Here is a 13,778-nt window from a genome sequence, read left to right on the forward strand (position 1 = left end):
TATTTGAATACATATATACATCTGATGAATACATTCCATAGTTTGCTAAAGGATTATTCTTAGTAAACTGCTGAATACATACTGCATATATATTTTGAATACATATGAATACACATTGCAGATATATTTGAATACATACTCCAGATATATTTGAATACATGTATACATCTGGTGAATACATATGAATACAAACTGCTGAATATATACTGTTGCACAAAACAGTAAAACAAAGTGAAGCTTTGAAATTATAAACTGCTGAATAAACACTTTGAGTACAGTGCATAAAGTGAATACATGAGTTGTTCTTAACAGATAACCATCTTTACCAAAACAATATTCACAAAAAACTATCTTCAAAAACTATATTCAGCAATAACTATTCTAAAGCTATCTTCACAGAAGTATCCGAATCTGTCATTCGTCTAACAATCTTTGCGCATGCTTCATTGTCTCCTATGGCATCGGCGTCTATCTTCCGCATAGCATAGTCCCAAAGGAGGGTACCATATCTTTGACGGAGTAAATTGGCATCTAATGTTGTTGGCGGAACCAATCCATAAGTGCTCAAATTTGAGAGAGAAAATGGAGATGAATCCGTTGATAATGGTGATTGTATTCGTGGGGAAGATACTGGGTTGGGAGAGAGATAGTGGAGAGAGATCGAGGGTTTAGCAAAGTTGTATACTATACGGTGTTAGTGTGAGAGAAAGAATAGAAAGTAGGAGAGAGAAAAATATTTCACAGCGTATTTAAAGGCTTAACAGTAGGAAGTGACCATAAATAAATAATTTACTATAGAACTTAAAAGGTAGCTATAGAAGATAATTATTTAAAAAGGTATTTATTTATAATAAATAAGGTGTAAATGTTTGCTATAGGAGGTAAAATTTCCTTTATTTATAATAAAACCTATAGGCCTTTAAACGGGCTCCTTTTGAGTTTGATTAGATAATGAAACAGAATAATGTCCAGCCCACTTCCATGGTTGCAATGTGCTAAGAGATTTTTACATACTATGCCACATAGGAAATCTTATTACCCTCAATGTTTAAGGTTTGACTTAATTACACTTAGTATACCAAATTATCAATTCTATACCATAATTAATTAAGGGTATAATTAATTGTACATTTTTTACTCCTTAATTAAAGGAATCTGCACGTTTCTCTCTCCTAACCCCTCGGTCCCACCCACGTTTAACCCATACCCACATTCTTTTTACAATTTTCCATCTTCTGAAACCAAATTCTCCCTCTAAATTCACAGAAAATTGAAGAAACCTTTCAACAAAGTTGGTTCCCCATTTTACTCCAGTTGAAGTTCATCAATGAAGAACAACAAAGTTCATCAAAATTGAAGTCAAATCTTCAAAGTTCATACACACATTTACCTTCAGCTTCAAATTTTCTCAATGAAGAAGAACAAACCTTCAAAGAGACAAGAGAGCAACAATTCCACCATTGACAGCCATTAAAAAGCTTTGGAGCTTTGAATTCAAATTTGGGTTTTCAAAAATCATTATTTGTTTTGATTGGGTGTTGTTGAAAATAATTGGGAATATGTTTTGGAGTTTATATCTCAATTTTGAGGGGTTTTGGTGAAGATTAGACTTGGTTTTGACTGAAATTCAGATTGAAACTCGAAGAAGAAGAAGAAGACATATTGCAGAAATTATAGAAAAATTGTAGAAAAATTATAGATAAATTGTAGACTGTTTTTTGCAGAAGATTTTGTAGAAGTTTTAGACGTTTTGGATTTGTGAAAACAGAAAACAATGCATCTACAATCAGAATACAAATAATCTACAATTTATCTACAAAATATCTACAAACTGGATACATTGAATTTTAATATCCCAATTCCCATTTCAATTGTAGCACAATTGGCATTTTCGACATAATTGCATTTTTTCCAAAAGATTTGTAGAAGTTTTAGTCGTTTTTGATTTGTGAAAACAGAAAACAAAGCACCTACAATTAGAATACAAATAATCTACAATTTATCTACAAAATATCTACAAACTGGGTACATTGAATTTTTATATCCCAATTCCCATCCAATTGTAGCATAATTGTGATTTTTGACATAATTACGTTTTTTCAGAAGATTTGTAGAAGTTTTAGCCGTTTTTTATTTGTGAAATCAGAAAATAAAGCATCTACAATCAGAATACTAATAATCTACAATTTATCTACAATTTCTGCATTATGTCTTCTTCTTCTTCTTCTTCTTCTTCGAGTTCAATCTGAATTTCATTCAAACCCAAGTCTAATCTTCACCAAAACCCTCAAAATTGAGATATAAACTCCAAACCATATTCCCGATTATTTTCAACAACACCCAATCCAAACAAATAATGATTTTCGAAAACCCAAATTTGAATTCAAAGCTTTCAAGCTTTTTAATGGCTATCAATGGTGGAAAATATCTGGAAGAATATTTACTTCCATAATTGTAGCGCGCCTAAATAGGAATATCTGAAAGAATATGATTTGATCTGATTTACGCCAAATCTTTTTAGAATATTCTGTTCCTCAATTTTAGCTCGACAAATTAGGAAGATTCTGTTACTATTAATTACTAGTATTTAATGATTGGTATAATAACTGTAAAAAACGTGTAGACATGGTGGGTAAATTAGAAACTATGAACATTTTTGGTAATAAGGTTTCATATATGGTATAGGAAAGAAAAAATCTCATGTGCTAACTAGAAGGTCCGTCCCTTTGATCTCCTATATTTATTTCCCCTTTCCTTTCTTTTTCTTTTCAATTTGTTATGCACTTGTAGTTACAGAGGACATGAAATCAGAGTTCAAACAAACACAGTTACTGCCTAGCAAGAATTTGCACCCGGTGCCCCTTTTGAGGGCTGCATTTAACACTCTGTCCCCAATATTAAAAGTTGCGTATATACAAGGCTAAGCGGCATAACTTTCACTAGAATATAAATTGTTCTAAGTTATGCAGCGCTTGTTCAAAGTTATGCCCGTGACCCGTCTTACTTTTGCTAAATTTACTTAAACGGGAAAAATAGTTAGATAGTGGTCTCAAATGATCCTATATGTGCAAATCCCTCTGCCAAAATGGCTATTCTCCTAGAATCAAGAAGAGAGCAAAATTGTACTGCATTTCGAAAAATTCAATTAAAAGATACCTACAGCGTATCTACACTAGTTTTAACTTATACACGAATCGAGAACTTAGAACTAATTAGCAAATATACACAAATGCAAATAGTACAAAGTCTTCAAAAGCTGTAATTTAAAGTAATTAAATACTAATAATCTTATTGATATATCTTAACACTAGTATACGTACCCGCGCATGTAAAAAAATATATTAGCATGATAATATTGCTCTTAATTATTTGCTCATTTGAATTCTATTGAAAGTATGGTATGACAGTAGTAGCTTTCTTGAAATGAGAGATAAATTGTGAAATATTCCAAGAGTTGAAAGTGATAAACACATTCATAGGTATACTTTGGCCTGTGAAAATATGCACTACAAATGCAAGAATGCAAAATGAACAGAAAGTAAACAGTAATGTTAGTACAAATTTGTATGCTTCATTCTCATTATGGTTTATTCAGCTAACTAGCTAACTGAAAACTCAAATTTTTCCTGTATTATTACACAACTGTTGAACTATTCCAATTGTATCCAAAGATGGAGCTAACACTCTCAAGATTGTATATGACTGTGATTTCTTACATCTCTACTTCAATGAATGTAGAGATGAACAAAGTGACCTCAATGGCTGACTATGAGCAAAGAAATGCTGCTTTTGACTCCAAGCTCCAGCACTATGGAAAGTGAGGCAGCACTATGGAAAATATAATAAATATCACTTTTCGATCGTGCTAGAGAGCACAAATGCTGATTAGGGGTGACTATGACTATTGAATATTGATACGAGCAAGCTGATATATATCCACAAACAAAAGGAATATATGCTTAATAAGTGGACTCATCGATCATGTGCCTTCTGCTCTGCTTCTCATTTTATGGAGTATTCCGAGTATACCCATCAATTGTAGGTGCATAGGCTATCATCAAGACTTTATGGTTCATCTTTATCTTTTTTTATAATGAACAAATAAAATCGAGGTTATTTTAATCAAAAGGTAGATCAATATAACCTGTTCTAAAGCATAGGTCCAAAAAAGTAGATTTATACATATCCAATTTCCATTTGTTTTAGCTGAAGTGGAATTCCAGAAAAGGTATACAATTCATTAGTAAACCTTGCAATTAAACACCAAAATAAGTTATCAAAAAATGAATTCCATTAATTGTTTCGGTGGTCGATTATGTCGGGAAAGAAGGAAACTTCACAAGTTTTGAACCCCCATGATCACCAAGCTATACTTTTGGAATGCATCAAGGGGACTCAAAATTTAATATATAGAGGTAAAAAACAGATTTTACCTTACAAATGCAGTGTGATTTTTCAGCGAAGGGGGTGAACCCCCTTCCGCCCCCAAAATCCGCCCCTGGGCGGATCCACCTTGCCACTTACGTGTTCACGTGAACCTAGTAGCTTTTGTTCAAACAATGTAAATTTGTTCGAAGAATTCACTAAAAATGGCAGCCCAGTGCACTAAGCTCGCTATGCGAGGTCTGGGGAAGAGCTGGACCATAAGGGTCTACCGTACGTAGCTTGACCCTGCATTTTTGTAATATTTGAATGTGAACCTAGTTACTATTGAAAATTTACTTGAGGTCGTTGCAGGAACTCATAAACATTAAATCCTGGAACCGCCTCTATCCACATGTACGGCTCATGAAAAAGAATCAGGCCCGTGCGTAGGGGCGTATGGAGATACAATACAATTAAGCAATTTAAATTGCAAGTTGATCCTTGAAAGAGCTTAAACTTTTAAAATGCACTTATTTTTCTTACTGTAGCTAGTTGCTTTATAGTAGATTCACATTCATAGGAGGACAGCGTCTGAAACTCGGCAGATTAAACATTAACCTAAGTATTTGATGGCTATCGTCGATAACAGGAATCAAGACTACTCAACTTCTAGATGTATACATGCAGAGGCGGATGAGACCCGAGTACCAAAACACTTGCTAAATATATGCCTAATTCAGTTAGGAGATTACAAAGAATGACCATACTCATTAAAAAGAATAGCGATAGAAAATAATCACAAACAATATCGACTATTCATTTGTAAATAGCTAGTAAAAGCAACATCCAATACATTAATGGAGCCCTCTGCATCAAATCGGTGACCAGGCTAGTTAGAACTTGTTAAATTGGACTCCATTGTGAGGTGTGACCAATTTCACATGCTAACATTATGCATAAGGCACCATACTGCTACGCCTCAATCAACTTGGCGCTTTAGTTAAAAAAATCATGATTTCTCACAATGAAGAATACTAAACTTAGCATAAGCACCAACAATTGCGAAGTTAGGAATTTCTCCAAGGGTGTTCAAATTTAAAAGAAGTGAAAAAAATTTCCGACAAAAGGTGTTCAATATGTGTTATATACTTCTAAAACGTAATATTTTACCTATGTACACAGTGCAATTTTTCGACAAAGGGTGGTCAACTATGACCATGTGGCTTTGCCACTGAGCACCAAAGAGGGGGGGGGGGGGTATCACGACCCAAAATCCACTAAGGATCGTGATGGCACCGGACACCACTGTCAGGCAAGCCAACACCATTTAACTAGTAAATTCTCATTTTAATATTTTCAAAATCATTTCCGCTAAACATTAAACAATGAATAATAAACTTCATTGAATAAATAATGATGTCTTTACAAAATTTATTTACTGCATAATCCCGAAATCATCCCAGAACCAGGTGTCACAAGTGCATGAGCAATTACTAGGAAATCTAATAAAGTACAATAGCTGTCCGGAATACAAACTTGGACAGAAAGTAAATATAATATACTGAAAGAGACTCTGCTGGCTGCGGGTCGTCTCGAGAGATGCAGCTCACCTAAGTCTCTGTATCACCCATGCTGCTACGTCCATTAGGCCACTAGAGGTACATGTGCATGTGCAACAAAAATGCACAACAAGTGTAGCATGAGTACAAAAACAACGTGTACTCAGTAAGTATCCCGCCTAACCTCGAAGAAGTAGTAACGAGAGGTCGACTTCGACACTTACTAATAGTCCAATAATATCATTATAATTAAGAACTGAATAAGTATGAAACAGGGCAATTATATAAAATAAGCATGTATAAAACACATAGTAACATCCCCCTTCTTCTTTATTTTACTCAAGTTTTCAGCTAGCAAGTTCCCTCCGTAACTGGAGCACATATATAGATATGGTGGATTTCCTTAAAGAAGTTGTCATAATTCAAAACAGGGAAAAATCCCCCAGGTTCACTGCCTTCTAGCCAAATGTCATGCACGATTCCACATATATATATATATATATAGGAAATGCCGAGGCGTACGACCCGATCCAACATAAAAGTAAACTGTGCACTGCCGAGGGTCGAACGGCGTGAACCATAGATGCATCTATTAACCTGCCGACGCGATCGGCCCGCTCCCATGAGAGTAGTAGAAGTAAATACCCTGCTCGTGAATTATACGTGCGACGCGGTCAAATATAGATTTAAGGAATTTCCCCGCTCGCGAATCATACATGCGACACGGTCAAATATAATTTAAGGAATTTCTCCGCTCGCGAATCATACATGCGAAGCGGTCAAATATAAATTTATTAATAAATCAAAATCCTTTTCTTGATCCTTTTAAAAAATAGAAACAATTCGACGTGAAGCTTTTAGGGTAATTTTCCCCGCTCGCGAAACATACATTCGATGCGGTTTCACATAGATTCCTTAAGTTATTATAAGGTTCCTCAATTCTTTTCGAAAATACTAGGTTTAATGGAAACGCTTAAAATCTTAAATTTCTCAATTTAAATTCCTTTCAACACAATTATTACGCAACCTCAACCTTATTTCTTCTCAAAGCAAGCAATAAGCATAAATCAACAAAAATATTCAACAAGGAATGATGTAGCTTAAAAACTACCCGGACATAGGCATAATAGTAGCTACGCACGGACTCTCGTCACCTCGTGCGTACGTAGCCCCCACAATTAGAAGCACATACTTAGTTACTTCACCTATGGGGTTAATTCCCTCTTACAAGGTTAGAAAGGAGACTGACCTCGCTCCAAAGTTACATAACCGGCATTCCACGCCCTTTCGATGACTCAAATCGATGCCGACGCTCCCAAAACTAGCCAATTAATGGGCAAACCAATGAAAATATACCCTAATACTTATAAAAATTCAATTTATATAAATTCCCAACTCAGCATTGAAAAGTTGACAAAATCTCCCTCGGGTCCACGTGCCCGGATTCCGAAATTTTTCGAAGATAAACTTTACCCATAACCTCACGAACTCAAATATATAATTTACTCTCAATTTCATGCCCAAATTCGTGGTCAAAATTCAAAAATACCAATTTCTAGGTTTTCTACCAAAATCCCAAGTTTTCACTAATTTTCCATGAATTTCCATGTTAAAATAAATATATAATCCAAGTATTTAACTTGCAATATGAGGGAATCACTTACCTTGACATGGATGATGAAGATGGAGCTCCAAAATTGCTCCTAGATCGGCTCCCGTGGAGGAAATGAAATAAAATGAGCCAAATCCATTTTTGCAAACTTATACACTGCCCAAGCGATCCTTCTTCGCGTTCGCGAGCCCCCCATCGCGTTCGCGATAAACAAAATTCTCAAAAGTCATTTCCAAACTCTTCTCAGACAACCTCTAGTATAATAGCCATAACTTTTTGTACAAAACTCCAAATGATAATTGGTTTAATATTTGAAAACTAGACACCAAGATGTACAACTTTTGTGTTTCAGTCTTCTCTCAATTCCTTATAGATTTTTAGATATAAGCTGCCAAAGTCAGCCTTGTGCAACACAAATTTCTTCTTCATCTTCCAGGACAGTCTGTAGTGTACCAACCATAACTTTTTGTACACAAATCCAAATGATAAATGGTTTAACTTTCCGAAAACTAGACACAAAGAGCTACAACTTTATTTTTTGGATCATCTCCAAATTCCTTGTATATGGTGAGATATGAGCCACCAAAGTCAGACCTGCGTAACCGAGATTTTCTTCTTCGCGAACGCGCGAACATCTTCGCGAATGTGAGGAACAAAATCCCTGAAGCCAAATCATTCTTCTCGAACGTGAAGAACAACACCAGACACCAGCATAAGCTATAGCAAAACAGCCCAAAATGATCCAAAACCACCCGAAACACACCCAAGGCCCCCGGGACCCCATCCAATCACACCAACCAGTCCCATAATGTAATGCGAACCAGCTCGAGGCCTCAAATCACATCAAACAACGCTAAAACCATGAATCGCGCTCCAATTCAAGCTTAATGAACTTTAGAATTTCAAACTTCTACATTCGATGCAGAAACCTATCAATCACGTCTGATTGACCTCAAATTTTGCACACAAGTCACATTTGACATTACGGACATACTTCAACTTCCAGAATCGGAATCCGACCCCGATATTCCACTTCTGATCAAACTTCTCAAAAATCTTCAAATTTCTAACTTTAGCAAAATGACTCCAAAATGACCTATGGACCTCCAAATCCACTTCCGATCGCGCTCCCAATACCAGAGTCACCATACAGAGCTATTCCCAGACTCGGAATCCCAAACGGACATCGTTAACACTGAAATGCACTTCATTCCAAATTTATGAAATTCACCCAAAAATGCTTACTTCCACAATAGGCGCCGAAATGCTCTCGGGTCATCCAAAACCCGATCCGGGTATATGCCCAAGTCCAAAATCATCATACGAACCTGCTGGAACCTTCAAATCCTTCTCCGAGGTCGTTTACTCAAAAATTCAATCTTAGTCAATTCTTCCAACTTCAAGCTTTTGAAATGAGAATTTTCTTTCCAAATCCAATCCGAGCTTCCCGAATTTCGATTCCGACCATACATACAAGTCATAATACCTGAAGTAAAACTACTCATAGCCTCAAACCACTGAACGACGCGCTAGAGCTCAAAACGACCGGTCGGGTCGTTATGGGGGGGGGGGGGGGTTGTGTGTGAAAGGTAGAAGTGCAAAGAAAGCAAATTTAAGATGTAGTAAGAAAAGAGAATGGCTGCTTCAACGTACATGTTAGATACTTTGTCCCGGAATCTGTTATATGAGCTCCAAAGAGATTCGGGTGAGTCAGACCAGTTAAACCTACTCCAGCAAAAAAGAATTACACGTTTAAAAAAGAATTACACATTTAAATTCATTTACAACTACTATACAGTAAAAATATAATCAACTGAAATATTTACTCAAAAGCTAAAGCAATTATAGAAATCAAAAAAATATACTGTAAATACCTGATAATTCCACCATCTCTAGATTCATCTCAAACTAAATTACGGAAAACTTCTTTATTCACCGCATTTCTAGCTTCATTTGTTATTTGGCCATCATCATCATAAACTAAATCTTCAACCCTTTTCTACTTGTCACGCGTGAAAGAGCAACATACAGTTGTCCATGAGTAAATATTGGCTTCTTCAAAAATAATCCCACATGAGACAATGACTGGCCTTGACTTTTATTAATTGTCATGGCAAAAGATACAACAATTGGATATTGTCTTCGCTGGAACTTAAAAGGTATTCTTGGATCTGATGGTGTCAACGTCATTCTCGAGAAAACACTTTTTGTCCAGCCATATTACCAGATAAAATCTTGGCTTCAATAACCCGATTTCCAAGTCTTGTGATGATCAACCTCGTGCCATTACACAATCCTGATGACTGGTCTATATTTCTCAGCAACATCACAGGAACACCAACCTTCAAAGTGATAGAGTGATTTGGAATTCTAGAACATTTAATACTATTTAGGAATTCTGGTGTATGTACGTGCTCCAAAGCTGAAAAAGAATGATCAGACATACAAACCGTATCAGAACTCAAATATGTCTTCTCGGGACTATGATTGAGTGAAACATATATTCATTGATCGACTCCACCATATCAAGAGTCGGAGCAAGAATTGCTCTTTGCTGGAGGTAATCAATGTCACTGGAATGGCTAAAGAAATCTGGATATGTACTTTCAACAATCGCTGATATTGGATCATCACAATTATTTATGAGAATATCATCGGGGATTTGGACTTTCTCAATGCCATCAATGGAACTCCCAATCCTCCCATTACCGATTGCCAAAATCCATTCAGATTTTTTTAACTCATCCAAATGTGCATCTAACTGATCTGTTTGTAACCTCATATTCTTTGTTAGATTTAAGACTTCACAGTGGGTCACAAATACGAATAATTAAGAGTAGAGTTAACAATATCTTGCTTGGATCCTTTTGCAACGACAGGCAAAATTTTTCTGAAGTCGCCACCAAGAACAACTGTTTTACCTCCAAAAGGTTTATCTGCACTGGATTTGTCTTTAAATATAAGAATATCTCTAAGAGTTTGATCAAGAGCTTCAAAACAATATTTATGCATCATCAGTGCCTCATCCCAAATAATCAACTTTGTCTTTATAATCAAATTTGCTAGAGGAATACCTTGATTTATATTGCATGTTAAATCTTTAGTTGGATTGAGAGGGATTGCAAATCTCGAATGAGCTGTTCTACCACCTGGTAACAAAAGAGATGCAATTCCACTTGATGCAACAGTTAACACGATGTCTCCTCTAGATCGTATGCCAGAAGACAGAGTCTTCCAAATAAAAGTCTTTCAAGTTCCTCCATAGCCATACAAAAAGAAGAATCCACCTTTGGCTTCATTCATTGCCCTCATAATTTTGTTATAAACCGACTTTTGTTCAACTGTCAAATTCATTAATAATTGTTGATGTTCCTCTAACAGTGAACGGCGATTATAACGCAATTCATCATGGATTAACCGATTTCTATGGTCAACTTCTTCCTCATTGTAAAGAGGTCTTGACATTGTTGGAAAATCCTGAAAACTTCTTCCACAGCTTTTCAAAACTTTTTCCAACTTTTGTAAACAACGATTTTTCAATTCATCATCTGTTAGCTCTGCCTCTGAAAGAACAAAAAGAATTATAGAATTTAAATAACCATAATATAAAAAATATATTACATGATTACACTAACAAGGTATATTTAATTTAGCTTTTTAGTTAGGTTAGTTGCTTATAATAATGATTTAAACAACAAAGAACTTATGAATGCTATGTCGTGAAACTCTATATTATCTTAAACATAAAGGTCATAAATTAAATAATTAAGTAAAGAAATCAAATACAAAGAGTTTCACATAGGAGTTTATATTTTCGTTCAAATTTACAGATTTTGTTTTAAATTTTGTGCAAAATTTAGTCGTGGAGGTATTAAAGACTCAATATGTTAACCCTTTAAATATACTTGGAGCTAGACTGGTTATATACTCACATGTACACTAAAATAACTATAAGAATATATAAGCATGTAATTTTTATCCTCTTATCCTCTTTATAAATATATTTTGTTATTATGCTACAAATAACTACTTAATATCCTCATATAGACACTGAAATTATATAAAAAGAAATTATTTGATAACTTGATAATAGAAAGTTGATATTTGTACCTGGATTATTCAACAACACTCTTTCTTCATGGAGGATATCTTCTGATAATAATTGCCACGTCGATTGCCAAACATATTCTGGTCGAGACATCGAATTGGATAACAGCAACATAGCAAATAATTGCTTAAGATACGATGCATTCCCCAGTTACTTGCTTTCTTTATGGCATGCACATATTCTTTATCATCATCCAATAACCCAAGTGCATAACATGCATCTCTAAAAGTGAGATGGTTATGATTGTTGATTCTTTTAAGATCCTCATAGGATTTTGGACCTTTAATGACATTCAATAACTATCTGAGATAATATAGTTCGCCAGTTCCAGGCGGAACAAAGAAAATTCTTCCAATGGAAAATGTAGAAGTTCTTCTTTTCCCATCTTTTCAATTGTTTCTTCCAAACAAACTTAAGAGGGATTCTATATAAGTCAATTCTCTTGCTTCTGGAAATGTTTTATTTGTCTCAAAACCAAGTTAAAAACATTGACTCCCTTACATTTGGTCTATTTGCAACATCATCAATTGGATCATCATCAGACAATACAATATTTTATTCATTTGGAAGATGAAATGATAGTCTTTCCACAGGAGGTTCTCTATAGTGAATTGGAAATTTGAATATTCTCCATGCAACTTCATATGGTGATATGTATCGAAAATCATAATACATATTTATTTCATCAATATTTGATGAATCTTCCTCTTGCACACTTTGAGAAAAAACAGCGGTAACACGATCATTTCCTTTGTTAATATACTTAAATAAGTACTTAATGGATCTTGACTGATTGCACCATTCCACATTAATATGAGCACCATAATTAAGTAATAAGAACCTACTGTGAGGCACCACATACCTACTATCCAAGTCAATACCATCCTTTTTGATAGTTCTACTATTATCCCTCCGTCTATAAATAGGATAACCCTCTTCATCAATTGTTGTTGACTCAACAAACCTTTTTGGAAAATGCTTGGTACATCTTCCGTTCTGCATGCAAGGAGAAGTTTTTCTTGCAGAACCACATGGTCCATGCATCATAAAATTTTGCACAGCCTTATAATATACAGGATCGGCCAATTCATCTGGTATTTTTGCAGAAATGATTCGATCAATATCTGCAGCAGTTGGATATTTATCATGCTCATGAAGAAAAAGCAAGATGTGAGCATGTGAAAGCCCTTGTTTTTGGAACTCAACTGTATAAATAACTGCACCAAAAAGAATTTATTACACTTCATAAAAAGTCGAAATATTTATTTTAAAACCTATTATCCTATGTAACATAAAAAGTAATCATTATTTTTTAGAAGTTGAATTGTATACCTGCTTTTACTTTTCCAAAAATCTGATAGTCTCCTAAATCCTTTATCAAACGGTCCAATTTGATTTTGAATACCCTAGATAAAATGTCTGGATGATCCTCAGGATTTAAGCCCCTACTCTCTACAAACCTACGAATCTCGGGCCACTGTGGATTGCAAGTAAACGTGATAAAAAGATCAGGGTACCCAACCCATTTGGATATTGCCATAGCATCTTGATAGTTCTGAATCATGTATCGTGCACCCTCTGTGAAGCTGGACGGTAGAATTATCCTTTTACCTCGAGAAGAAGGATTAATTTCTCCATGCAAAACAGCATCTTGTAAGCCTTTATACATGTGACATCTTAACTTTTTTTGATTAAGCCTATATACTTTAATCGAGAAGATTCGATCATGGTATATGCATCAACTAAGAATTGCTGAAATAATCTTCTAGAAGACACAATCGTCGGAATTTCATTCTTCCTTTCTTGAATTTTAAGAGCAAAATACTCCCGCATGCTAACACATTTCCTTCCTCCAGTTGATTCATCATAAAGAAATGTCCTCTCTGTATCTATCTTCACCATATGGAAATAGTAAAGGATATTGTAAACCTAAATAGGCAGCATTTAATTCATTTATCCTTTGTAGCTGTCCGGATTGGGCTTCGATAATGATGTCCCTATCACATCTAGATAGGTCAAAATCTCCCACCACCAAAGTCGCTATCTCTGAAACTATAGGCAAGTTGTATCTTCTTCCATCAGTGCTCCTTTTTCCTATCAATCTGAGTCTAATATTGGATCTTCTATCTTCGTG

General features: G+C 35.1%; 1 pseudogene; it reads right to left on the reverse strand.

Moving 5' to 3' along the window:
* Positions 1–9,439: 9,439 nt before the first annotated feature.
* LOC109216727 lies at positions 9,440–10,318 on the reverse strand (annotated as a pseudogene).
* Between the last annotated feature and the right edge of the window lie 3,460 nt (positions 10,319–13,778).

The sequence above is a fragment of the Nicotiana attenuata genome, unplaced genomic scaffold (assembly GCF_001879085.1).
Source record: "Nicotiana attenuata strain UT unplaced genomic scaffold, NIATTr2, whole genome shotgun sequence".
Taxonomy (NCBI): Eukaryota; Viridiplantae; Streptophyta; class Magnoliopsida; order Solanales; family Solanaceae; genus Nicotiana; species Nicotiana attenuata.